Source organism: Nyctereutes procyonoides, unplaced genomic scaffold (assembly GCF_905146905.1).
Source record: "Nyctereutes procyonoides isolate TBG_1078 unplaced genomic scaffold, NYPRO_anot_genome, whole genome shotgun sequence".
Classification (NCBI taxonomy): Eukaryota; Metazoa; Chordata; class Mammalia; order Carnivora; family Canidae; genus Nyctereutes; species Nyctereutes procyonoides.
The window spans coordinates 23,071,397-23,096,947 of record NW_026575036.1 but is presented as its reverse complement, the minus strand read 5'-3'; the positions used below and the strand labels follow the sequence as shown (position 1 = coordinate 23,096,947).

Genomic DNA, 25,551 nt, shown 5'->3' with positions numbered 1-25,551 from the left:
GTCCGTTGGTCACAATGAAGAGCAGAATGGCACACCACCCCTGGCCAGCTCAGAAATTGTGGTAACAGGAAAGAGTACGTATTTTTCACTGCAACTTAACTAATTGGGATTCTGATTTATGCATCATTTTCAGATGATTCGGTTAATGTGAGTCTCCAAGAGATTGATTATCCAGATATATGGACCGAATTGAGTTTTGACTCAGCTGAGAGCCAAGCCACCGTCCCTGGAGACCCATGGAAGACACTCTCACCCTAGGCATTGCCTCTGGGTGCTCAGGGGGCCTCTCTGAGAACTCTAGCCCATTCTTACTACTTTCAGCAGGAGAGTGCGGTTCTTACACCAAATCATAAATACCACCCTCATTGAAAAGTATGAAGAAATAAATGTTGACTTTTGCCTTTGCTTTTAATGGCAGTGTCTGTTGACCTGCCCCTGGTATTCCTCATGGTATACATGGGCAACTCTGCAAAGGTAAAACAGCAGGGAAAGGGGGCTGGAAACGGAGATGAAGGGGATTTTTTAAACCACAAAAGTTGGCATTAAAAGGCAGTGGATATAATCTAACAGCTAAAGAAAGTATAATTAAAACATTGATTTCATAACATCAATCATGCTCTTTTTATCTCAAATTTCAAGAATTCATCCTATAATATTTTTATTATTTTATATTCTGAAATTACCCAAAGCTCTGATGTAAATCTAACCGTGTGATTATAAATTTCCTGAAAAGTCATGAAGTACTTCACAAATTATTCATTTACTCAAGATTAAGTGTTAGACTGGCTATTATATTCCCTAATAAATCCTATTATCGATTATTTGTGCAAATGATTTACACATTTAACTACAGTTTTAGCTTGCTGCTTATTAAGTCTTAAACCCTCAAAAGATGAGATTAAAAAATTGCCTGGGATAATATATTTTACATGAATTAAATGATTCAAAACCGACTGCAAAAGAAGCAAATCCAATTGCATCTACTTAGAATTGCTAAATAACTTTCATTAATGTGTTTTAAAATTGTCCTCTATTTTTATTTTGCAACTTTTACCCAGTACTTTGGGACTGTTTGTTTTCTTCATTTACTCTGACCTTCTAGCAGGAATGAGACGAAGATAGCACAACATATCCTGACACACTAACGTAGAAAGCTCACATCGGACTTTGCTAACGCATGCAAAACATGTCCCCAACGTTCCGATTCTCTCTTCCTTTTTTTTTTTTTTCCTATGGCTCAACTCAGGAAGTGATCAATAGATTGTCTCCTTTTGAAGGCCACCACTCTATAGTTGAAAAAAGACTTCAACCAGGAATAAATATTTATTTTCTTGTGCCTAAGCAATACATGCTCATTAATAGAAAAAAAAAGGTTTAATTTTAGCATTGTGATTCATTACGATGATAATAGTGATGATACTACTGCTAAAAAGTTAACTATGTCAATTAACTAATCAGCATGTATATATAAAATAGTTCTGCTGAAAAACAGGCCATGTGAACTAACTAATCAGGGTGTGTATTTGCATATATTAAATTCTTGGCCATGTTATAATACCACCCTGTTAGGGAGCACAGAAAGTCATTGCCTATAGTAGACCCATTAAGGTCACAAAAAAATATTTGCAAAGGAAATAGGCAAGTGCATTTTCAAAAGAGCTAAAATGTAAGTGCTCGCTACATGTCAGGCACTCTGTCAAGTGCTTTGTGTGCTAACTCATTTAATCTTCATGATCGTCTTGGAAAACAGATACTATGACTTACCCCATTTTAGAGATGAAGAAGGTGGGAGTCGCAGAGAGATGGGATGCTTTGCCTAGCTGGCATGGCAGGCCACAGCGTTGCAGTGTGAACCCAGGCTGGCCGGCTCCACTGACGGAACTCTTTATCATTGGGCCATGTTATCGCTTGATGAGTCCACAGAAGCACAACACTAAGAGGAGAAATGAGGAATTTATTCAAGTTATTTTTAAGATGCATAACCAGTTTTCCCAGGCCTGTGGATAAAACCAATGGACTGCGTGTATGCTGCACTAAGAAGGGAAGGCAGCTTTAGCTACCAGATTTCCAGTGTCTGGTCTCACCAAGACCATGTCTGTGGGAGACAGATGCCTCATGTCTGGAACCTATTCAACAGTCGTCACCCAGCACCTTTCTGATCATTGTTTGGTTTTTCATGTCAGTCTGCCCAAAGGGAGAATGCTCTGATCACAGAGATAGGAATGTTCTGATCCCTGAGTCAGGAATATCTTCCTACAAATTAATGGAATGATACTTATCGGCATAGGCCCTGTCCTAAGAACTGACCACATCCCATCCCACATTAGGTGTAGGAGGAAGCTAGGGAACTCGGTAAGCAACATACCCTTGGCTGTACTCAAAGTCCCTTCCATTCCCAACACTCTCCCTGTACTTGGACCAAACCACTGCACCTTGGAATGGAGAGTCCCCGGGAGGCTCCAGCTTCTTTCACACAAATAGACCTTTGGTGGCCTACCCTTGTGTTCCCAACCCATGTCCACCCCACCCCGTATATCAGGTCTTCCAAGTGGGTCACAGTCTCCACCAAATTGTAAAAACAACACAGGCTACATCTAAATTGTGGCATGTGGCTGTGCTTTGCAAACTGACACTCAAGAGAGTTTACAGGACAATTGTGGAGACAGCTGGCGCTGAGCAGAACCAAACCCAAGGCTCCTGATTCCCGGTTCCATGCTGCCTCCTAGTGGTCTACTGTTAACAGCCCTGCTTCCAAAGGCACGAGGTTGAAAATGCTCTTTCCTTCTCTCAGAAGAGATAGAACAGATAAACTAACAGATTCACAAAAAAAAAAAAAAAAAAAAACTCAGGAATTAAATCAGAAAAAAATCCTTTTTAGACCAGTTCTCAAACTAGCTCTTCCAAATTTTTTGAAGAATGATGACCTTATCAAAAATTCTAATTTAATTAAAATGTCATGATTGTATTACAAATACATTTTCAAGGGCCATTTGAGGATTATTTGGTACTTTAAGAGGCGAGAAAAAAGTAGAGCAGTTTTTGAAACACACTGACACATGGTAGTATGTGCCACCAACAAATTATTTTCAAGGGTCACCTTAGAATCTTAGAATGCTGCCTACATTGTTTGTAAATTTTATTGAACTTCAAATACATGAGAAGGACTCAAATATTAGCAGTATAATACTGCCATATGAGGTATTGTTTCTCTTTAAAGTATTTCTAAAGACTGGGTTGTGTTTGGTTTAAGTTCCTTACATTTTCTGACATGTTCCTAATAATATATGTGCGTGCACATATCATGTGACAATATGTCAAGTGGAAGTGTTACTTTCAATCTGAAGCTTCAGAAGTAAATATCCAAAATTTCATATATATTATGTATTCATATATGTGCACACATACATATCCAACATATATACACATGTGTGTATATACACTTATAGATCAATCACCATATCCTACAAAATATTACAAAGGTATGTGAAGAGAAAGACATTCTGCTCAAAAGCACCCCCATATATTGTGATTCAAGGTAAAAACTTAATCTTAGAAACCATCTTTTCAAATTCACAAGCCAAGAACAAAGGGTCGGTGCCCTAATTCTCCAGTTTACTCTAAGAGATGGAAAGTTCTGGGCGTTTTGCAAAATCTAAGTTTAGGTTTCACAAAGTGCTTGCTGTTGCAGTGAATTTGAACCCAAGAGGAAGCAGCAGTTCTGTAAGTGCCCAGTCTTAGTTGCAATCCACACTATGGGCACTGGACCAACTGTTCTGCACAGCAGGTGGAACAGATGGTGTTGCCGTCCAGTGTTCTGCTCTTGTACCACTGGGCTAAAAAGCCACCACCTACTCTGGTGAGTGGCATTCATTTTCTTGGAAGGCAAAAGGGCTTTAGTTTGGGCTTCCCCTCCAATGGCCCGGTTTCCACAGTGGAGAGATCAGAAAGTTCAGGTTATGGCGAGGTCTTCAGGCTATGAGAAAAAAAGAACAGATCAAGCCCTTGTAGGGTCAGTTTGGGGTTTGCTGAGATGTTGCTGGCTCTTGTGGTTTTCTTTTCATAAATTTATCAAAAGATTATTTTCCCTCCTTGGAAATAATGGCATCTTCTGGGAGAAGAGATATTCCATCTATTAAGTCATGGTGATGTCTACAGATGGCTCCGAACAGTATCTGTGAAAGGACTTCAGTTTAGCATGACAAGAAAATCCAGTCACTTGTTTATATAGTCCAAATCACTTAGGAAAAGAAAATAAATGAATGGGAGCTTAGAAACAGGATCCATTGGGGGAAAGAAAAAAAAGCAAGGCTTCAGAATCACTAATATTAAGTCTAAGTGGTGACTTAAATTATTTCAAACACATGAATTGTTTTGATAATGTCAGAGATGTAGGTAATCTCCATTACTTGTAAAGTAGAGCAAGAAGGCTCCAAGATGTAAACTACACTAAGAAAATCCTTCTTACACCGTAAGCAGGACTATACTTTAGTGGTTTATTAATGGAACAGGCAGTGCAGGGACACAGCATAAAATTTCAACATAGTTAAAACCCCCAGTGAACTCAGAGGAATAATCCTTTATACACCTTGCCTCCTGGCTGTCAAATAGCTTCTCCCTAAGTGCTTTCAGCTGTAGGAAAATCACCACCTCAAAGGGCAAGTCATTCTGTTTCCAAATAACTTAAATCATTAGACCGTTCTTTCTCATTTTAAGATGAAATCTATCCCCTGTAACTTTCATCCCTTGGTCCACCCTCTTGAGCCATAAAAATAAGATTTGTTCCCCTTCCATGTAATAGCCCACCAGGTATTCAAAGTTCATTATTCTCCTCTGCCTCAGCCTCCCCCCTTTCCTGGAAAAATGTCCCATCCCCTCCGAGCTCTCCTAACATAATCCATTGTCTCTCCTTCCTCGTTCATCCTGCCCTGATGTGCTCAGGCTTGATTTTTTGAAATCTCATCCCTGTATCTTGAGATCCTCCCTTCCTCTTTTAGTTCAGAGCGATCCCCCTCTTAGACAAGCAAGCAAGAAACACACACTGGCCCTCCATTACCTTCCAGTTCTTTATTCCTCTTTCCTCCTCCAAAGCCTAGGCTTTTGAAGAAGCATTCTGCATCCACTTTTCCACTTCCTCACTTCCAAAGCTGCTGCAGTCTGGCTTCTGACTTCACACTCGCTGGAACTGTTTATAGCGATGGCCCTGCTGACCCTGGAAGCAGAGTTGGCCAAGCGTCCTGAGCACTGAACGTGGTTTCTCAGATCGACCACCTGCTAGTGGTGTGCCCTTGGCAAAGCACCCATCCTCGTCCGTCTTATTCTCCTCATTGGTAACATAGATTGTTGTGAGGGCCTAAGAAGACGATGTAAAAAAGGTGTTAATAGGGCTGGCCCACAGGTGGCGTTCAATGTCTGTGGGAGTTGTTATTATTATTGTTATTATTGCTCTCACCAGTGGTTGGCAGCCTTCAGTGGGCATCGGAATCACCTGACATGCTGGTTGGAACACATTGCCGCCCACCGCCCCACCTCTGCCCTCTCTATCCCCATCCCCCCTGGCCCCTTCCCCTCCCCTCCCCTCCCTCTGATTCAGTAGGTCTGGGGTGTGGCCAAGAATGTGCATCTCTGTCAGGTTCCTGGTGATGCTGATGGTACAAGAACCGTACTTTGAGAACCACTCTGGTCTCAACCTTTGCCCCTCCAGGTGTACCAGTAGCATTGACATCGACATCACCTGAACGTCCACACCCAGACTTCTTGAATCCTATTGTGTGTGTTAATGAGACTCCAAATGATTCCTATGCACATCAAATTGGAGAAACATGAGACATTTCTTGGTCCTTGTATCAGTTCAGTAAGATCTAAAGTCAGACCTTTATTTCTCCCTTTTAGATATTTTCTAGCTTTCCAGGTATAATTTCCTCCTGGTTTTCCTCGTATCCCTTGATTTTTCCCTCTCAATCTGATTTTCCTTCCTCCAAGGCTAACATCCTCCGTGGGGATGTGTTTTCCTCCCATTTTCACGCTGCATGCTTGTATCCATTAAGATTAGATCCCACTGCAAGTAATAGTTAACCTCCCTCCCCAAACAATGGTTTAGACCAGATAAAAGACCATTTCTTTCTCATGTCCAAGTCCAGATGTTTCGGGAACTCAGTGTTGGTGTGATGATGACTCTGTTCCACAAAGCTTTTAATTATCCAGGTTTCCTTTTATCCTCTACAGCTTTCACTACCAATGTCACTCATAGTTTAAATACCACCATCACATCTGCATTTCAGCCCCCAGGAAGGAAGAAGGGATACAGAAAAAGGAAAAAGACAGCTGCCAGCTATTTTTAAGGAAGGCTGCTGGAAGCCCCCACAAGATACATCTGATTACAGCTCATTGGCCAGAGCTTGAAGATCTGGCCACACTCAACTGCCCTGGAGGGTGAGAAATGTAGTTGGCTCAGCTAAAAAGTGGGGCTATCCCTCCTATGCAAATAGTAGTCTGCCCCATGTGCCACAATTCATCCATATATTAACCACCCTACTACACATGGAATCTACTCAACTCCTCCCCGGAGAGGTGTAGTTGGTTAGCGAGGGTTGTGACAACAAAGTGCCATAAGCTGGGAGGCTCAGACAACAGACAGTTATTTGTCTCACAGTTTGGGAGGCTGGAAGGCCAATAGCAGGGTATTGGTAGGGTTAGGGAAGAGGCTGTTCCAGGCCTCTCTCCTTGGTTTGGAGATGACCATCATCATATTCACATGGTGTCCTCCTTGTGCGCATATCTATGTCCAAATCCCTCCCTTTTGTGAGGACGCACCAGTCATATTGGATTAGGGGCCTGTTCTATACCAGTAGGGGCCTCATATTCACTAATTACATCTTTAGTGGCCCTAAAGATTTCACATTCTGAGGTATTAGGGATTAGGACCCCAACCTGTGAAATTTGGAGGGGGACACAATTCAATCCATAACAGGAAATGATCCCTATTTTCTATCAAATTAGTGAAACCAATTGCAAGTCTAGGAACCACAGGTCAAGTGCCCAAACCTAGTGGCTCACATGCTGTAAGAAGAGAGGAGAACATGTTACTACATCTGCCAGAGGGCCAGTGATTATGTTCAAGGTGGTTTCCCTCAGAACGGGCTGTGGTTGGGTCCATCTACACCATAGATGTGATTGCTATATCTACTGACCATGCCCAGCAGCCGCTTACTTTAGCACAAATATATTTTACAACACTTGCTGTTCCGCCTCATACATCCCTAGATGTTCAACTGGCTCAATCAGATTCTGTTCAAACATCACCTTCACAGAGAAGCCTTTCTGGGCTACCCTAAGATAGCCCTTTCCCCTTTTCCGCCACCTTCTAGACTCTTGCCATAATTTGTTTTTCTTTCATAACATCTATCACTACCTGAAGTTGTGTTAAACATGTCTGTGTTCATTCACTAGAATGTAAACTCCATGAGGACAGGGACTTTGTGTGTTTTATTCACCCCTGCAGCTCCAACACCTAAAGCACAGTGCCCAACAGATTGTTGAAGGAAAGAAGAAATCCTTCAAGATTTTGTTTACACAGATCTTGTGATATGTAGATAAAAACTATAGTGAGAGTGGGAGAGGCTTCCAGGTTTTGCTTCTGGACTAATATTTCTAGGAATTCATAATTCCATGACCTATAAATTAAGTAAGCTATAGATATTCTGGCCATTTCTGAGACTTCACCTGCTTTGAGGATTTCACTTAACTTTCTCACTTTCTCTGATAAACATGCACCAACCCATAGGTTCTCATTAGAGCCATACTTTCAAACTATGGGTCATGATTCATCAGGAGTCATGAAATTGCTTTAATGAGTCACAGTCATTATTACCAAAAAGAAAAAAATGAACTAGATGTCAGAACTTGTCCATCTTTTAAAAATAAATACGTTTTGTGAAATCTCTGTTTTGATTTTATGTATCTGTGTACATGTGTACTGTGTTACAAGGTAAAATGTATTTGCTACTTTGGGTCATGGTCAAAAACAGTCATTGCTTTTGTCCTCAGGAAATAGAAATACAAGGAACTTATCTTAATGCAATGTTTTAGCTGTTGAATTTTAACTCATTTCTTCAATTCATTTCTTTGAGGAGAGAACAATCAATTTGGTTAACACATTATTTTTCAAAACAATCTTTGCCCTTGAAAAGCTCATATTGAAGCAGAAAAAGTAGAAATACAATATAGGATGGGGAATCAACAAGAAACAAATCTTAGTGGAGGTCAGGACAGGGAACAATTAATTTTTCCAGTATAGTTTCCTAAGAAATGCGCCCACAGTTAGATTTGAGAGATGCAGATATCTAGTGCTCATGAGAAAAACTGAAAACATGTTTTGCCTCCTTCAGACTTTTGATTAGTTCCAGCCTGGGTGGAGGAACAGTCTTGGACTTTTAGCTGCTAGAGTCATTTTGCTTAGGGTTTGAGAGTGTTTCGATTAATTTTAATATCATATAAATATATATACACACACATATATTCTCTCTTCATAGTTCTTGATATGAAATTCTCCACAGGAACAATAGGATAGCATATATTTGTTCTGCACCCTTAGGATTATAATAACAATATTAATATTAGATTTTAGGCACTCTAGTTAAATTCATTTTTTTCAACTCAGAATTGTTTTCCCTTATGGAGAAGTAGGCCAATTCTGTTTCTTCCCATATGATGCCTATTGCTGTCAGCACCCCAGATTATGGCACCCATACTTACTGGATATTTCACGGTATTTCCAATATCACACAATTTTACCCCTTTTTAAAAATATGATATGTGGCCTATTTGACAAAGTATCCGTGGGCATTCACACATTTGTAAGACTTTGATATAGAAAAATCACAAATGTGAGAAATCCTTTTTCAGACCAAGAATCTTGATTTGGGGTCTTTGAAAAATGGTTAGTAGAGTCAACAGTCCTATTCGTTGTTTACTGAATTGTTACTAGAGGTCAGTGTTTATTAGTCAGAACTTTGGGTAGCAAGTGAAAGAAAGCAGGACTCTGCATGGTTTTAGAGGTGACTGGAACACAGACTTGATGGACACTGGGTTGGTCTATCTTTCTTCTCTCTGCTTTTATTCTATCACACTGGCTTTTGCTACACAGCAGGAAACAAATGCTAGCAATTTTTCCCCATTCTTCCCCGACTGCAACACTGAGGGACCCAAATTCTTTCTCTCATCCCAAGTTAATAAACAACAAAGAAACAAAGAACACTGTAGCCCAAAGAAAAGTTTAAACTACCTCAACAGAAGTCAGGTACAGATGTCCCTCACTCTCTAAAGGAGAGTGTTCCTATGAAATCTGAAATGGAGTGAAGAAGCAATTAACATCAATTTATGTGGAAAGAATTTTTGAGTGTTCCAAGACGCCCCTCCGCCAATTACCTCTCTTAGGCTTTTCTGATACCTTAGCACGTGTCGTGCTAATGGATGCACAAAATAATGGCAATAAAATACAGATGCTAAAAAAAATAAAAATAAAATACAGATGCTCCCAGACACAGTTCAGAGCTCTGGTGGCTTGGTGTGGAGATGCTGAGCGTAGTTCTCAGGGAAGGAGCTTGGGGGCGCCACTCAGTGCTCTATGACAGCATGCCTCAAACAAAGGTTAAATGCTATTTTTACTCTTTTTTCTTCAAAGTGAAAATCTTCAAGTTTCTTTCGACTAGGGAAATCAGGTACTGATATAGGTCTCTCCGAAAAGCGACGTGGCATAAGGAGAACTTAGGAAAAGCAAAGGATACCTTTACCCTATCCTTGGCCAATAAACTGTGTCCAGGATGTGGGATACTCTTATTAATCCAGTTTCTGTTGGGTAAGTATCCCTGGGCCAATCGATAGTGGTGACTAACTGGGATCTGTGAGAAAACGGCAATTTTTCTTTTAATCCTATGGCTAAGTAGAGGCAGTAACCCGTCACAGGAACGGGTGTTATTTGGGGTGGATCAGACCATCAACATTCACTACATGGGTGTAATGTTAAGTACCTTACACACATCACTTAAAAGAATCCAGCCATAAATGCAAATAACCCGTAAGATTCAGCTCAGTTTATCATCAAGTTGTTTTGTCCTCAGGTATAGAAGTGCAGGTGCTTTGAGGCCCGTCTACGTGGGTCATTCTTGAAGAGAAGCCCGATAAAAATCTGGCCTTCCTGGTCTTGCTTGCTAATGGCTCATAGTGATGGAAGACCAGATTTTAGATACTATAGAAGGTCCTATCAGAAAACTCTGCGAGAAGGTTTGCCTTGAGTTTTTCTGTGTAAAAATGCTGATTTGACCTATTTTTCCCATATGGCCTGACCCTCATTCTCTGCTGCTCCTAACAGCTGCTCTGAAGGTTACAGAGTCTGTTGCTTACACAGCTGCTTTAGCAGAGAGTGGTCTAGGCGGAGTTCCAGCCTTCAGACTGTTAACCCCTTAACAGCTATTTTTGAAACCTGATGAAGGCTATTATTTTATAGACAGGAGCTTATGCTCCAATTCAGTTTCAAGCACTGGGGCTGCTGATACAGAAAATCTTTTTCCATTCCTTTTCTACTCTTCCTCCTTCCCTCTCTCCCTCCTTCTCTTCCCTCCTTTCTCCTTTCCCTCCTCATCCCTCCCTCTCTCTCTTTTTCTTTTCCTGCCAATTACGCTTTGCACATATGGGAAAACAGGTGTTTCCCATCCTCCCCCCCCCCCCCGCCCCGTTACCTGGTATGCCCCTTCCTTCTCTATTACAATTCTGGACTCAAGATATTTTCACTTCACCCTTCCCCTTCGACCACATTTTTTTTTGTTTTAAGATTTTATTTATTTGACAGAGAGAGAGAGAGAGAGCACATGCAGGGGTAGAGACAGGAAGAGGCAGAGGGAGAAATGTGCTCCCCACTGAGCAGGGAGCCTGATGTGGGGCTTGATCCTGAGACTCCGGGATCATGACCTCAGCTGAAGGCAGACACTTAACCAGCTGAGCCATCCAGGCGCCCCACCCCCCTTGGCAACATTTTAATTTAATAATTTCCTTAACATTATAAAATAGTTCTGTTATAATTTCTTTTACAATTTTTGTTTACAAATGGGGTATCATAATTCAATTTGTCAGATGATACTGCTAGAAATAAAGCAAGGAAAAGATAGATTGTTGGCTATCATTTCAGACTGGTGACATACCTGGATGTATTGTAGTGACAAGAATATGAGAAATAGACAGGATTCTAGAAAGACAAGAAAATTGTCTGCTCAATTGAAACAACCCACACTTTGAAGGGCTCTAACAGATGATGGTTTTATTCGCATCATTTGATATAAGATAAACAGTGTGTAAATACTATTTTAGTCTGCTCCAATCAAGGAAACATGAGTGATCAAGTTGTTTATTCAAGTTAGTCATAATGGTACAGAGGTATCAGGTACAGGTACAGACGGACGTCATCCTTGATATGATAAGAGTTCACTATTTCATGTTTAAGAGACATTAACCATTTTCCCAAGACAATAAATCACAATTCTTTTGAGTGCAAAGGCTCCACATCACTAGCCATGAAGGAAATACAAATCAAAACCACAATGAGATACCACCTCACACCAGTGAGAATGGGGAAAATTAACAAGGCAGGAAACAACAAATGTTGGAGAGGATGTGGAGAAAGGGGAGCCCTCTTGCACTGTTGGTGGGAATGTGAACTGGTGCAGCCACTCTGGAAAACTGTGTGGAGGTTCCTCAAAGAGTTAAAAATAGACCTGCCCTACGAGCCAGCAATTGCACTGCTGGGGATTTACCCAAAAGATACAGTTGCAGTGAAATATGGGAACACCTGCACCCCGATGTTTCTAGCAGCAATGTCCACAATAGCCAAACTGCGGAAGGAGCCACGATGTCCTTCAACAGATGAATGGATAAAGAAGATATGGCATATATATATATATATGTCATATATATTGGAATATTATATTATATATAATTATATGTATATTGGAATATTAGTAATCAGAAAGGACAAATACCCTTATCATTTGCTTCAATGTGATGGAACTGGAGGGTATCATGCTGAGTGAAATAAGTCAATCAGAGAAAGACAACCATCATATGGTTTCACTCATATGTGGAAAATAAGAAATAGTGAAAGGGCCTATAAGGATGGGAAATTGAGTGGGGAAAATTAGAGAGGAAGACAAACCATGAGGGACTCCTGACCCTAGGAAACAAACAAAGGGTTGAAGAAGGGGAGGAGGGTGGGTGGATAGGGTAACTGGGTGATGGGCACTAAGGAGAGCACTTGATGGGATGAGCACTGGGTGTCATACTGTATGTTGGCAAATTGAATTTAATGAAAATATTTTTTAAAAATTGAGTGCAATGAAAGAAATGCACAGAGGAGGAAATATGCAATATGGGGATTAGTTCCAGTCTGCTATTTGGTGAGGAGGAGTTTTAAAGCTGTTTTTCCATGGTAGGGACATGTACTGATAGATTGAATGTGAATCAAAGTTGGTTAGACTGAGGGGACAGAGAAATAGCATCCGGGTCAAAAGAACAATGTATGTAGAGATTCTATGCTGGGAAAAGGCTATGACATGGTTGAAGAACTGAGAGGGTAGTCAGAGTATAGTGTGGGGAGGAAGAAGAGGGAGCACGGTACAAGTGAGGCTGAAGAAACCCATAATGGGCCTTTCAGGTCATATTAAGTATTTTTCAGTGGATTTTTACATGAAGCCGTATCAGTTAGTGATTGCTGGAGGATAAACAACCACTGCATCAGAGAGGCAGAAGACAGTAAGCATTTATTTTTTGCTTATGCAAGTCGACTGTGTTGGTTTGGCTTTAGGCTGCAGATCTGAGGGTCATCGAAAAAGGCTCTGGTCCACACGCATCACTCTGTGGTGTAGGCCCAAGGGCCAGTAGCTGTCTAAGGATGCTCTTTTCACGGTCATGGCAAAAGCGCAAAAGAACAAGACTGACAGCAAACAATGGGCACAGCTTCTGCTTGGGTCACATGGACTAACATCCCACTGGCCTAAGTCACATGGCCATGCCTAACATCTCTAGGGCACAGAAGGAGGCAAGTGGGTGAGAGAGTATTTTCTCTATAACAATCTAATCTACCACAGAAGACATGGAGGGATTAGAACCTAGAAACAAGGAAGATAGAGTTGGTCTTAAAATGGGCATATTTGGAGGATATGGAGAAGGGGAATGGATTAGAAGATTCAAGAATAATTGGAGGGAAACAAGGCAGTTATTGGGCTATTATTAAGAGAGAGATGATGGTGGCTAGAACTAAGCAGTGCTACTCAGGATGCACTGAATAGATTCAAATATATATATATATATTTTTTTCTTTTTTTTTTTTGTAGATGCAAATAACAAGACATATTGAGGTTAAAGAAATTGCCATTTTGGTCTTTGCCATGAGCTCCTGGATGGATGGACAAACTACTCATTGTGGTAGGGAGAAAAAGAGAAATTTTATGGCAGGAGATGATGAGTTTAGTTTTGTATCTGTTCAGTTTTGCTAGAGCTGATCGATATCTAAGTGGAACATCACCTGCGTCATCATTGTGAATCATATCTTACACACCCAGTGCTTATTTTCATAATTTCTTCATAATAATACATGTTGTACCTACATTGGCTAGTAACTAGAAGAGGTTGCAAGTAGATGTTTCAATGAAAACAAAAAAACTTTAATACATAACAAGTAACTTTATGGAGTTTGGAGATCATTCAGTCTAATCTCCTCACTTGACAAAAAAAATCAAAAAGACCCAGAGTAGTATTTAATTCCTTCTAGTGTAGATGAGTATTTTAAAAAGGATAGCCTACATGGATCAATCTTGGAACAAAAACACTTGACTGAACATTTATGATATATTTTATACTTTATTAATTGATTTGTGGTATGAATAATACTAATAATATTAATAATAATAAATACTATAAAATATTTAAGTGCCAGGTACCGGACATTTCCAAAATGTTTTTTAATGCATTATAACACTTATTTCTTGTAAAAGACTGAGTTTATTAAGAAACAGAATTCTAATGATTAGTAGACTATCCAGTATCCAGTATGCTATATTATTTTGGTCCCTCATTTAGAGCAACCGAGAATATGATGGGAGGGGGCAGGTATTGCATACATGCTCAGGAAACTGTACAAGAAGACATTTTAAATACTAGTTTGGGGGTAACAGGGTAGAAACTGCCATAAAGTTTTTATAGATTGGGGAGTTCAAATCAGAGGGACAATATTGTAGACTTTATGTGAAGTTCGTTCATCTTCAGGTCAAGATGATCATCTTTTTTGTTGGATATCTAATTGGTGTTGAATGGGATAGAATTTGTCCTTTTTCTGTAACTTGCTTGTATTTTTGGGACCCAGAGCTGGCGAACTTTCTCAGAGGCTCTTGACAACTTCCTCCTTGTTCTTGCTCAGCTCTCTACCTACACTGGGATCCCCTCCACTTTTGGACCTAGATGAAACCTCCTCTAGAGTGGAGAGTGGAGAGTCTATTGTCTGGAGCAGTTGGCCAGAGGATGGAGTGTGGGGGGAATTAGATGCTCTTGAAATGAACCTGGAAAATAGGAGGCAGATCAAGTCTCCCTCTTCTCTGTCCCATGGACTACTCTAAGGCATGGTTTCTCCATGTTTCTCTTCCGGAGAGTTTGCATCTACTGAGTGAATCCATCCAAGAAGCCTCCCTTAGGATTATCATCTTGATCCTGAGATAAACAAACTGCTCTGAAAACAATGCTTTGCACTTTGCCTGACTTCCCTCTTCCCATCACCCTGATTGCTCACGGCTTGTGCTTCTCTTGTAAAATACTGGCAATCTTAATCCTTGCTTTAGCCTCTTTTCTAGGAGACAAGGGTGAAGAAAACATTTTAAATTTAAACTCTTTGAAAATGACATCAATATTTCATTATCTGTAATAATTTCTTCTATTACTGATGCAAGAAGTTGAGTTACATTCTCATCAAAGTTGGTGGGTAGGATCAAGTCATTTACCTAGTGAGTGAACCCCGATTAAGTGCCAAAATGTTGTATTATGGTGGAGTTGATTAATGTATATTCATTCCTTATCACACTTTCTTGGCATAAATCACATACTTTAGTGTTCAAAAAGTATCAGGTTATCAGTGAAGCCTATGATAATGCAAATGTGTATATAACTTGGGGACCACCCCAGAACTCCCACCGCTGTAGGCTTGCTGACGTGGTTTCAATAATCTTGGAATAATGCAAATCTTGGAACAGAAATTTGTGGCTCCCACCTACAGCACTATGGCTGGGTTTAAGTATATTTCATTCTATTGTTATGTATTGAAATAAATGGACATATTATACAGTGGATGCAAAAATGTATGTGAGTTTTAGAAGATAAAATACAAGACTCCAAAGAAAGAATATGCTTGCCATAGGCTGCTTTGAGATAAAATGCTCAGCTCCTCCTGGAATTCTCACTTGTTAGGAGTAATTAGTTTGGAAAATTTGAGAAACACTGTGTGGGTGTATGTATAACTTTTCCCCCATTAAACGTACTTGTACATCTATAAGGCGAATAAAAAATGTTCCTTAAAAAACTGCTCCATGTCTGTGTTCTAGGGAGATGTTGCAGAATTGTCTTTCAAAGGAGGATTGCTTTTTAGTGTGGAAGAAAATATTTTAACAGGTCTTTTGGTTTTCCAAGTTAAGTAAATCCCAGCAGCTAGTCTGGAAGGGAAAAGTTGAAACACGGAGGATTATAAATAGCTATCATCATTCTGCATGGGTTGGTGACACTTGTGATTATTACAGGGCCTCCTGGCTTAGCCCCCCATCCCCCTGGTTGGGGTTAAGGGAAAAGGAATGTTTGGGCTCTACACACCGGATAGGAGGTTGAGCAAGAACCAGACTCTCGGGCAGCCCTGGTGGCCCAGTGGTTTAGCCCCGCCTTTGGCTCAGGGCGAGATCCTGGAGACCCAGGATCGAGTCCCATGTCAGGCTCCCTGCATGGAGCCTGCTTGTCCCTCTGCCTGTGCCTTTGCCTCTCTCTCTTTCTGTGTCTCTCATGAATAAATAAATAAAATCTTAAAAAAAAAAAGAACCGGACTCTCATTTGAACTGATATTGGTTCCAACAATATGGCAGCTAGCTGAGGGCTCTGGAGGAAATTACCAACCAACCTGGGACCTCCACATAAAGGATGTGGTAACAGTGAGTGTTGATACTTTTGGTTCTGTTTTTTTCTTCTCTGAAATTGTCCTCTGTTCTTGAGTCATCATTGTGGTTGGGAGGCTGAAGGGAGCTCTGTGTTTGGGGGTACTATACACCTGCAGACTGTTGGGGCGGCGTAAGGAAGCAATGACAAGACCACCAGAAATGATTAGGGAGTAGCAGATTGGAACAAGAGAGCAAACCATACCAGAGGAATGCGAACTTCATCCAGGTTTTTCTCGGAATTGTGCAGGGAGTTTGCATTTCCTGAGGCAGAGGAGTTTAAATTTGCTTGTTTGGATAATAAGTGCATTGAGTCATCACAGAGGAGAGAAGAATCTTGGGAATGAATTACGTGTCTATGGTACTGCAGACCAAGATATGGTATGTTTATGATTGGAAGGGTACGTGGAATAAAAACACATGGATGAGGGAACGAAGTCTCTGATCAGAGACAATGACGATGCCCTCTCTGAGGGGAAAAGCTGGGCTCACAGGAGGGATGTGGGATTTTGACGAAGAGGTCTTACAAATTGAGTGCTACAGAGCAAGCAAAAAGGGTACTAAAGAGTGTAGAGCGATAGGAAGACTATGAGAATGAAGACATCAGGCTTTAACATCAGCCACAAGGACTTCTATCCCTAGAAGAATCTATTAAAAATACAAATCTGATCACATCACCCATCTACTTGAAACACCTCAATGGTTTCCCATTGCTTGTAAGATAAAGTACAAAATCCTTAACCTGCTTGGTAAGATTGAGCAGGCACTTATATCAAACTTTTCAATCCCAGTTCTTGTCACTCTGCTCTATGGTCTTGCCACATCAACCATTCTGGGTATGTATTTATTTATTTATTTAAAAAAAAACCCTGCAGTTCCTTTAGCCCTGGTCCTCTGGACAAAGGTTTTCTTGCCTGTGTGTCCCTCTTGCTTCTCCTCTTCAAACTCTCCATCTAAGTATCAGATAAAAGGCCATTTTTTAAAGCTGATTACCTTCAGCTTCCCAGAGCAGCTTGTAGACTCGGTGCCTCCTCCTTCATACTATTCATCCAGCAAATACTTGTTGAGCCTGGCATCATTACGTGCTTGAGAGATACAGCAGTGAAGGCAACAGACACAAATCCTTGTCCTCCTCACGCTGGAGTTACTGGTTTACTCCTTGTGCTCTCTGTTAGACACAGCTCGACGAGGGCAGAGAACATATCTGTCTTGTTTATCGTTTTCTTTCCCAGCACATAGCACTGAGCCTGGAAAACTCTAGTGCTTAATGAATAATTGTCCCACGCATGAACATTATAGAAGTTGGAGATTCTCTGGGGCTAGTCATTTCAGGAATCTGCAGGTCTTGAAATACATTGGTGGATAGTTTTAGGATAGTCGATGGCACATAATGATTGATTAAGCTTGGAAAAATCACAAAACTTGCTAGGAATTATGATTGATATAAAAAGATAGCTTGACCTATTAGGTGCACACATTTCAGGAATTCAAAGGCAGATCTTGATTTTAAATGTTTTAAGGGGATTTGATGCTGAAGGGAGCAGGGTGGATGGAGGGCAAAAGCGCCCTGGCCCCCAGCAGCCTGTCAGAAGCTCCTTAAGTGCTGATTTTGGGAAGCATTTTAAAAACAATCTCATGTTTGTTGGGGGGCAAGCTACCACTGGAGCATGTTTAGAATTTGTATTTCTTTTATCTCTGTTGGCATGAGAGAACAGAACTAAGTGCGAAAGCTAACTTTGCTTCAAAAATGTATTCTTTTGCAAATTAGTTTTTAACTGCAAATAAATACTGGTTCAGAATAAGAAGTTTGAAAGAATAAATAAACTTCTAGACAATAAATTCCGTGAGGATAGGGCCTGCACCACATTCATCTTTGAGCCCTCACTACTGAGCACCAATCTTGACAATAATAAATTACCTAGAAGTATAGTTTTTCCTTTCATGAATGAAGAAACATGGTCCCTTGAGTGGGAAAGAAAAATCATATTGCTTATTTTCATTAGTATAGAGACCAGAAATTTTAATTGGCTAACATTTTCATATCCATAGTTCACGGATTATTTTGATGTAGATACAGTCAGGAAAAACAGTCAACCAAATTAAAATAAAATGTTTTTTTTTTAATTTTTTTTTTAAATTTTTTTTTTATTTTATTTACGATAGTCACACACAGAGAGAAAGAGAGAGAGAGAGAAGAGGCAGAGACAGAAGCAGGCTCCATGCACCGGGAGCCCGACGTGGGATTCGATCCCGGGTCTCCAGGATCGTGCCCTGAGCCAAAGGCAGGTGCCCAACCGCTGCGCCACCCAGGGATCCCCCAAAATAAAATGTTTTAACTGGATTGCATTATAATATTTATTTATAGCCTATCTAGTCCTATAAGAAAATCACAAATATGACAAAATAAGACATATAAAACAAAAACCAGAAAAGAAAATTGCATTAAGAAAACTTCTTGGAGAGAAGTCATAGCAATTCAGCATGACACTTAGCTCTAAGTCTCCTGTTAGAGACTGGGAAGAAAACACGAGAGGGTACCTCCCTCCTCGTTGTCCGGTAGAAGGAAGCATCTAAGTTCATCCAGAGAGAGAACACTCTTCCCATCCCGAGGTTTGAGGTAATTTATCCTATGCCTTTGTGAAGAAGACACTGAGAAAAATAGGGGCAAGAAACTTCATGTCAATTTTATAAATAGAGATGAAAAGACAAATACACATGAAGCCTTTTTTTTTTTTTCCCAGTCGTGGGTGAGAGATGAGGACAGAATGTTGTGTTTCCATGAGAGCTATCCCTGAGGGTGAGATGAGGAGTTTCGTGTTTCTCTGGAGTGATGTGGTGTAAAACTTGGGGAGGATTAAGAAGAGAATATTTTGTATCACCCTTGGTGCTGAGTGTCTCAGAGTCCAGGGCCCACCGAGTGCCACAGAAGCCAAGGCTGAGGTGGGTGAAGGCTGCCGCCCTGAGGGCAGCAGAGAGGGCCAAGCTGCATGTGGGTGTTCTGAGCCTTCACCCCTTCTCTTGCCTCTGCGGTTACAGCCATGTTCCTCAATTCCAGGTTTGAAATTTTGGAGCTTCTTTCCCACTTTTCCTTCCCTTTGAAAGGAAAGTTCTGCTGGGAGGTAGGCAAGTTTATAGCATTGCTTGCTTCTACTGAAGAAGCCTTTTCTGACCAAGCCCTTTGGAAAGCACCCACCTGCCCTGAGTCACACTTCATTCTACTTCCCTGGCTTTGTGTTTCTCAACAGCACTTCTATTCCACTACCTGGGCTTCGGTTTCTCAACAGCACAATAAGTTACTATATAACTTATTTCTTTATTTTGTGCATTGGGCAGGATTGTAACAAGACACAGTATGACTGGAGCACAGTATAATAAAAGAAATATTGACAGAGATATGGGCAAGGTTTAGGGACACCAGCAAAGACTCATGTAGTGTGCAGGGCTGGCAAGAGTGGTGGGAAGAATGGGGAGCCACTGACACCCCCAGGCCTGGAGGGGAAAAGTGAAAGAGCAATTTACTAGAATTGAGAGAAAAGTCTAGAAAGGATAGCAGCTTGAGGAGGACCACTTTTGCGAGAAGGATATAGCTGTCCCATGATGAACAGGAAGTCTACAAGTTTTTTCTCCTCTTGAGCTGCAAGTCCCTCCCATTGGCCAAATCCAACTGGAGATGAGAGGGCAGGTGAGCTTGTTGATGTGGTCTGTGGAGATGCATAGCTCAGGGTGGAGAAGGCTGGAGGGTAGGTCAATCAGAGCATACAGAAGATTCCCACTGTATTTCATTTCCTTTATTTTTAAAGACTTTATTTAATTATTCATGAGAGACACAGAGAAAGACAGAGACACAGACAGAAAGAGAAGCAGGCTTTCCGCAAGGAGCCCAATGTGGGACTTGATCCCCGGACCCTGGGACCATGCCCAGAGCCAAAGGCAGACACTCAACTGCTGAGCTACCCAGGCGTCCCTCATTTCCTATCTCCATCTCCAGCTGGACTCCATGAGTTCCACAAGGGTTGGGATTTTTGCTTGGTTTATTCTTTGCTGTGTCCTCTGTGCCTAGAACAGTGCCTGGATCATAGTTGGTGCTCGATGAGCATTTCTTGAATGAAGAAATATCAGTTGTTTTAACGTGTGTTTAAAAACTCAATTACAATAGTATAGCAGTAACAGGCTATTTATAATATGTTACCGTGGGAGATACTTTTTTACATTGGTTCTCTTTATCTCCCTGATTTATATGAGTAATAAATGCTTGATACTTAATTAATCATATTAATTATATATATTTAAGTTCCTGGACCCAATTTCCATGTGTATCTGTATATGTATGCTGGGAGGGCTTCCTACATAAAACCAAGCAGTTCTTAAACACTAGTAGGGTGTCCTACAGTTCAACTCCGTTCTGACTCTACCTACCTGGAGATAGCAACAGACTCCATAGGTTAGGGGCTCAGTCCTACGAGACTGCACCCTGCCCACCCCATGCCAGTTATAAGTCCAGCTTGTCATCGGTGCTTCTGACCAACTAGCTACAAATCAGTGGTTCCCAGGACCTCCTGAGTTTCAATTACTTTGCTAGAGCAGCTCACAGAACTCAAACATTTTACTTATTAGATCACTGGTTTATTAGAAAAGGATGCAATTCAGGAACAGCCAGATGGAAGAGGTATATGGGCAAGGTATATGGGAAGGGCTCAAGGTTTCCAACGCTCTCCCAGAGCGTGTCATTCCCCCCAAATCTCCATGTGTTCACCAACCTGGAACCTCTTCAAACCCTATCCATTTAGATTGTTGTGGAAGCTTCATTACACAGGCATGACTGATTCAATCAATGGCCATTGTTGACTGTTCAACCTCCAGCCCCTCTTCTGTGGAGATCTGGGGTAGGACTGAAAGTTTCAATCTTCTAAACATGTAGTTGGTTCCATTGGCAACCAGCCCGGAACCTTTTTTTTTTTTAATTGAAGTTCGATTTGCCAACATATAGTATAACAGTGCTCATCCAATCAAGTGCCCTCTTCAATGCCCATCACCCGTCACCCAGTTACCATGCCCACCTCTGGGAACCCTTTGTTCGTTTCCCAGAGTTAGGAGTCTCTCATGGTTTGTTTCCCTCTCAAGTTTTTCCCACTCAGTTCCCCTCCTTTCCCTTATAAACCTTTTCACTATTTCTTATATTTCACATATTAGTGAAACCATATGATAATTGTCCTTCTCCGATTGACTTACTTCACTCATTATAATACCCTCCAGTTCCACAAGAAAGCAAATGGTGGGTATTGGTCTTTTCTGATGACCTTGTGTGCATTCCAAAACCTATGTTGTTAGCATAACAGAAGCCACTTTTATCACTTTCGACACAGGAAATTCCAAGATTTTGGTGGTCTGTGGGCCAGAAATGGGGATGAAGACCATATATATTTCTTATAATAAGTCAAAATATCATAAACTGTGTGTATGCAGTCCCAATATGGTGTATTTAAAATTATTATATTATTAACACTTTTGAAATGATTTTCAACTGGATTTTGAATGACTATATTTAGAAGAAGAACTTCCTGCACCGGCATTTTCTGTATATTAATAAAATTCAAATCATTAAATCATCTTTATTTCATATGTGCCTCATGTTGCTGAGGACAGCATTATCTTATTAAGTCTATGTATTTCAACAAAGAAATGCTCAGCATAAAACATCAAGCACAACAACATTTATACTACTAAACTGGTAAAGATTTATCACAGAGACAACTGTTTTGACCACACTTCTGCTGGGGCAAAAAAAAAAAAAGGAAGGTCAGTGATTTATGTGAATGGACAGATGGGTCATAATGTATTCCTTCAAAGTGATCTAATTTGGTCTCTGACAGCCTGTAAAAAGAAGTGACTCAGAGTAGAGTGTCCTTCACTGACACAAATGCGGCCTGTGGTGGAGGAGCTTCTCTACTTTCCTTGCCCCAGGGCCTGGGCAAGGGTTGAGGTCTTCCTCTCAAGGAATTGGGATCACAGAGTCTAGGAATTACAAAGATCAGGAGCAACCCTTTGTCTCACCTCAGGGAATCTCTAGGATATCAATGCCATCTGCCAGTGTCCAAGGAGCTCAACTCAATATGGCAGACACGGTTGAGAAAATGAGCAGGTCTCTGCTGCCCTGGCTGAATCTTGTGAAATCTTGAGACTTGTAGTCCACAGATTGTGCTCCTTCTAAGACAATTTGGCGATGTTGTGACGGGTCTCCAAAGTGAGAGTGGTAGATTGTACTAATCCCCAAATGGCTGTTGCCCTTCCATGGGGCACTGCTCTCTGAAGGGGGATTTCACATTCCCTCCGTGTTGGTATTAGGAGTGGCCGTATGACTCGCTTTGTTGAGGAAGTGGGGAAAGGAAATTTAAGAATGAGCTTGAGTTTTGCCATGTTTCATTTGCCTCTGTCACTGTCTTAATGTTCCCCAGAGACACTTGCTCCTTGGCCTCATCCTGCAGTGCAGCTGACATGGTGCAGAGGTGAGACCAACCTACAATGGACATATAATGAATGAGAGATAAGATCCTGGTTGCTGTATGCCGCTGAGACTTTGAGGTCATTTGTTACCACAGCATAACCTAGCACACCTGACCGATTCAAGGAAATCACCTCTCTCCCTGTTCACGTTCACCCAGTCCATGGGAGGAACAACTGTTATTGTGGCCAAATAGCAGGCTTGTGGGGCTCACCAACCATGTAAGGCTGTAACACAATGAAGGCTGATGGAGGTAAAGGTGGGAATGTCCTATTAATGATTAATGGGGAATTAGCAACATGCAATGTTTGCTTGCTGAGAAACCATTTCAACTTGAAACTGGCCAGAGCAAGGATATGCTGGTTGTTGCAGAGGCTGTGACTGGCTCAGCCTGGTCGTTTGGGGCTTCCTGGATGATGCATCGGAAGGGGGCCAATGAGGGCACTGTTACTGCAGGACTATGCCCAAGACATGGAAACCACTGGCATGTTTGGGCTGTAAGTACTGTCACAATGTAACAGTGACGTGTGGAATTGGCACTCTAGAAGAGCAAGCAGTGGAAGCAGCAGGAGATGGGAACATTAATAACTGTCAAGAGCAGGGCAGACAGGCTAACTTAATGGGTGAGCTCAGTCCACTCGGAGCCTGATAAGTCCTGTCACTCTCCCTTTCTACAGTCACTTCTCCTGGGAGACAAATAAATCCTATCCAATGACCTAATAAAATAATAAGGTTCGTCTGAGTTTTGACAACAGAAAATAACAGAGGACCTCAAATTCAGAGGGAGAGAAATAGGAGGCATTTTAAAATTGCTTTCTCGCCAGAATACAGGAAGGCTAGAGCTGAACACAAAGTTACTCTCCATCCACAAGTTGTCAGTTTTCAGAGAATACCCACAAATCTATGACACTTTGTAGAGCTGTACAAAAGAGTTGGGTTAAGTGGTATTGTTTTTCTGTGGGGCGTTCTCTCTGTTAGGTACTTAAACAATATCTCTCTAGCATGAAATTAATTTACTGAAGGTTGATCTTTAAAATTAATTAATACGTGGCGTGGGCTTTCAAGCGAGGCCGATCCAAGTTTGAATCTCAGCCCTGCTCTCTAGACCTATGGCCCCGGGAAAGTACTTAATTTCTCTGAGTCACTTTCTTTCACTGCGTTGTTGTGGGAAATTAAATGAAACTACAATGTATTTGGGTATTTGGCACAGATCCTGAAACTTAAGAGTGCAATCCTCGTTGGCTGGGAGAGGATTTATGCTGCCGGTGCACGTTAGTTCTGGTATGACTAACAAGGTACATTTGCTAATCGTTATAATTAAAAGAATAGGTGACTATTGAGTTTACCATTTACTCTATCGGGTCAACCACATGGTCAACCCAACCCCCAGTGTTTTGCTCTAAATATCTATATTAAATTTCCACATGGCTGATTGCTGGGTAGCATGTTTCAGTGACACCTTTCCTTATTTATTAAGAGCTGATAGTTAGTGTCACTGGTTAGTATCTGTTGGATTCAGCAAGCGTTCGAGTTGCTATTACACCCAAGGCTTGTGATAATTTATCTAAGGCTATCCTCACTCCCTGCTTTCCTATCTTCTCTCCGTTTAACATCTCCAGTGTTGCTATTTCTGTTCTGTGTTCTCAAGTTTATCTTTTCCAGACCCTCAGGAAACTTGTTCTGTCAACTACTTCTTCCTTGTTTATTGTCCATCTCTTCCTTTCTGCTGTTTCCTTCTCTGCTGAGACAGAAAAGAGAAGAATAAAAATCATAGGAACAGCTGATACAAGTAAGGATCCTTCCCTAGGAAGCTCAGATGCTCCAGCTCAGGGTCAACTGATACAAAGAGCATGAAGGGGGAGGGTGTGTGGGGTAATGATTGGGATAATTAATTATATCTGATGGATCTGGACACCTTTTCCTCTCCCTGTACTTAGCAGCTGACAGCAACCTCGCTGATTAAACTTGTGACAATCGTTCTTAAATACAGTGTATGAAATTCTTGGTGCTAGTCTAGCATCAGTTGTGGGTCTAGAGAAAGAATTGGGAGTCATCTAGAACTCTAGAACAGGTAGGAGGAAGAAAGAGAGGAGGGAAGAAAGAGACTTCAGCATGTTCTCCTCTCGTAAATCCTAATAGAGTTTGGTTGGTGTTCCGCTACAGGTAACCCACAGTCAGATGCTAGAACCAAAGAGGCCCAGGGAACTCTCACTTCCAGTGGACCAGCCACAGTATACCCTGCCATACTGGAAGTTGGACCCCTCTTCCCATCAGAGGATGCAGAGAATTCCAACATTTGGATATGTTTTAAAATTTATTTTACTTTATTATTTTTTTAAAGGTTTTATTTTTGAGTAATCTCTATACCCACACTGGGGCTCAAAATTTTAAGAGTCACATCTTCTGACTGAAGCCAGCCAGGTGCCCCTGAATAAGTTTCTTTCTTTCTTTCTTTCTTTCTTTCTTTCTTTCTTTCTTTCTTTCTTTCTTTCTTTCTTTCTTTCTTTCTTTCTTTCTTTCTTTCAACAGGCCCAGTATTGTCAATCTCTTTTTGAACAAGGGAAGAAAATGATCAAGTAATGAGAAAAGGTCAAATGCTCTACCGTAGTACTATTTGCTTTGTCTTATTAAAAATTCTGATGTCTTATGTTTTGTGTATTTCAGTCCTAAACTGACAGATTCAGGCTACTCAAGGTAATATGTACACCACATAAGCCATTCAAAAATCATAAAAAAACAGTTTTTAAATTTCATGAAATAAATCCCATCCTTCTCATTAAGATAGTCTTGACTCTTCTAGATGCTTTGATTTCCATATACATCTTCAAA

The 25,551-nt window shown here is 41.0% G+C and overlaps 1 long non-coding RNA gene across 2 annotated transcripts in view; it reads left to right on the top strand.

Moving 5' to 3' along the window:
* The window catches only part of LOC129505535 (uncharacterized), a 37,366-nt gene extending 36,277 nt beyond the window's left edge, over nt 1–1,089 (top strand). For both annotated transcript variants that reach the window (XR_008663546.1, XR_008663547.1), the window contains one exon: nt 134–1,089. This is a non-coding gene — a long non-coding RNA (uncharacterized LOC129505535). The remainder of the gene's footprint in view (nt 1–133) is intronic.
* Nucleotides 1,090–25,551: the final 24,462 nt, after the last annotated feature.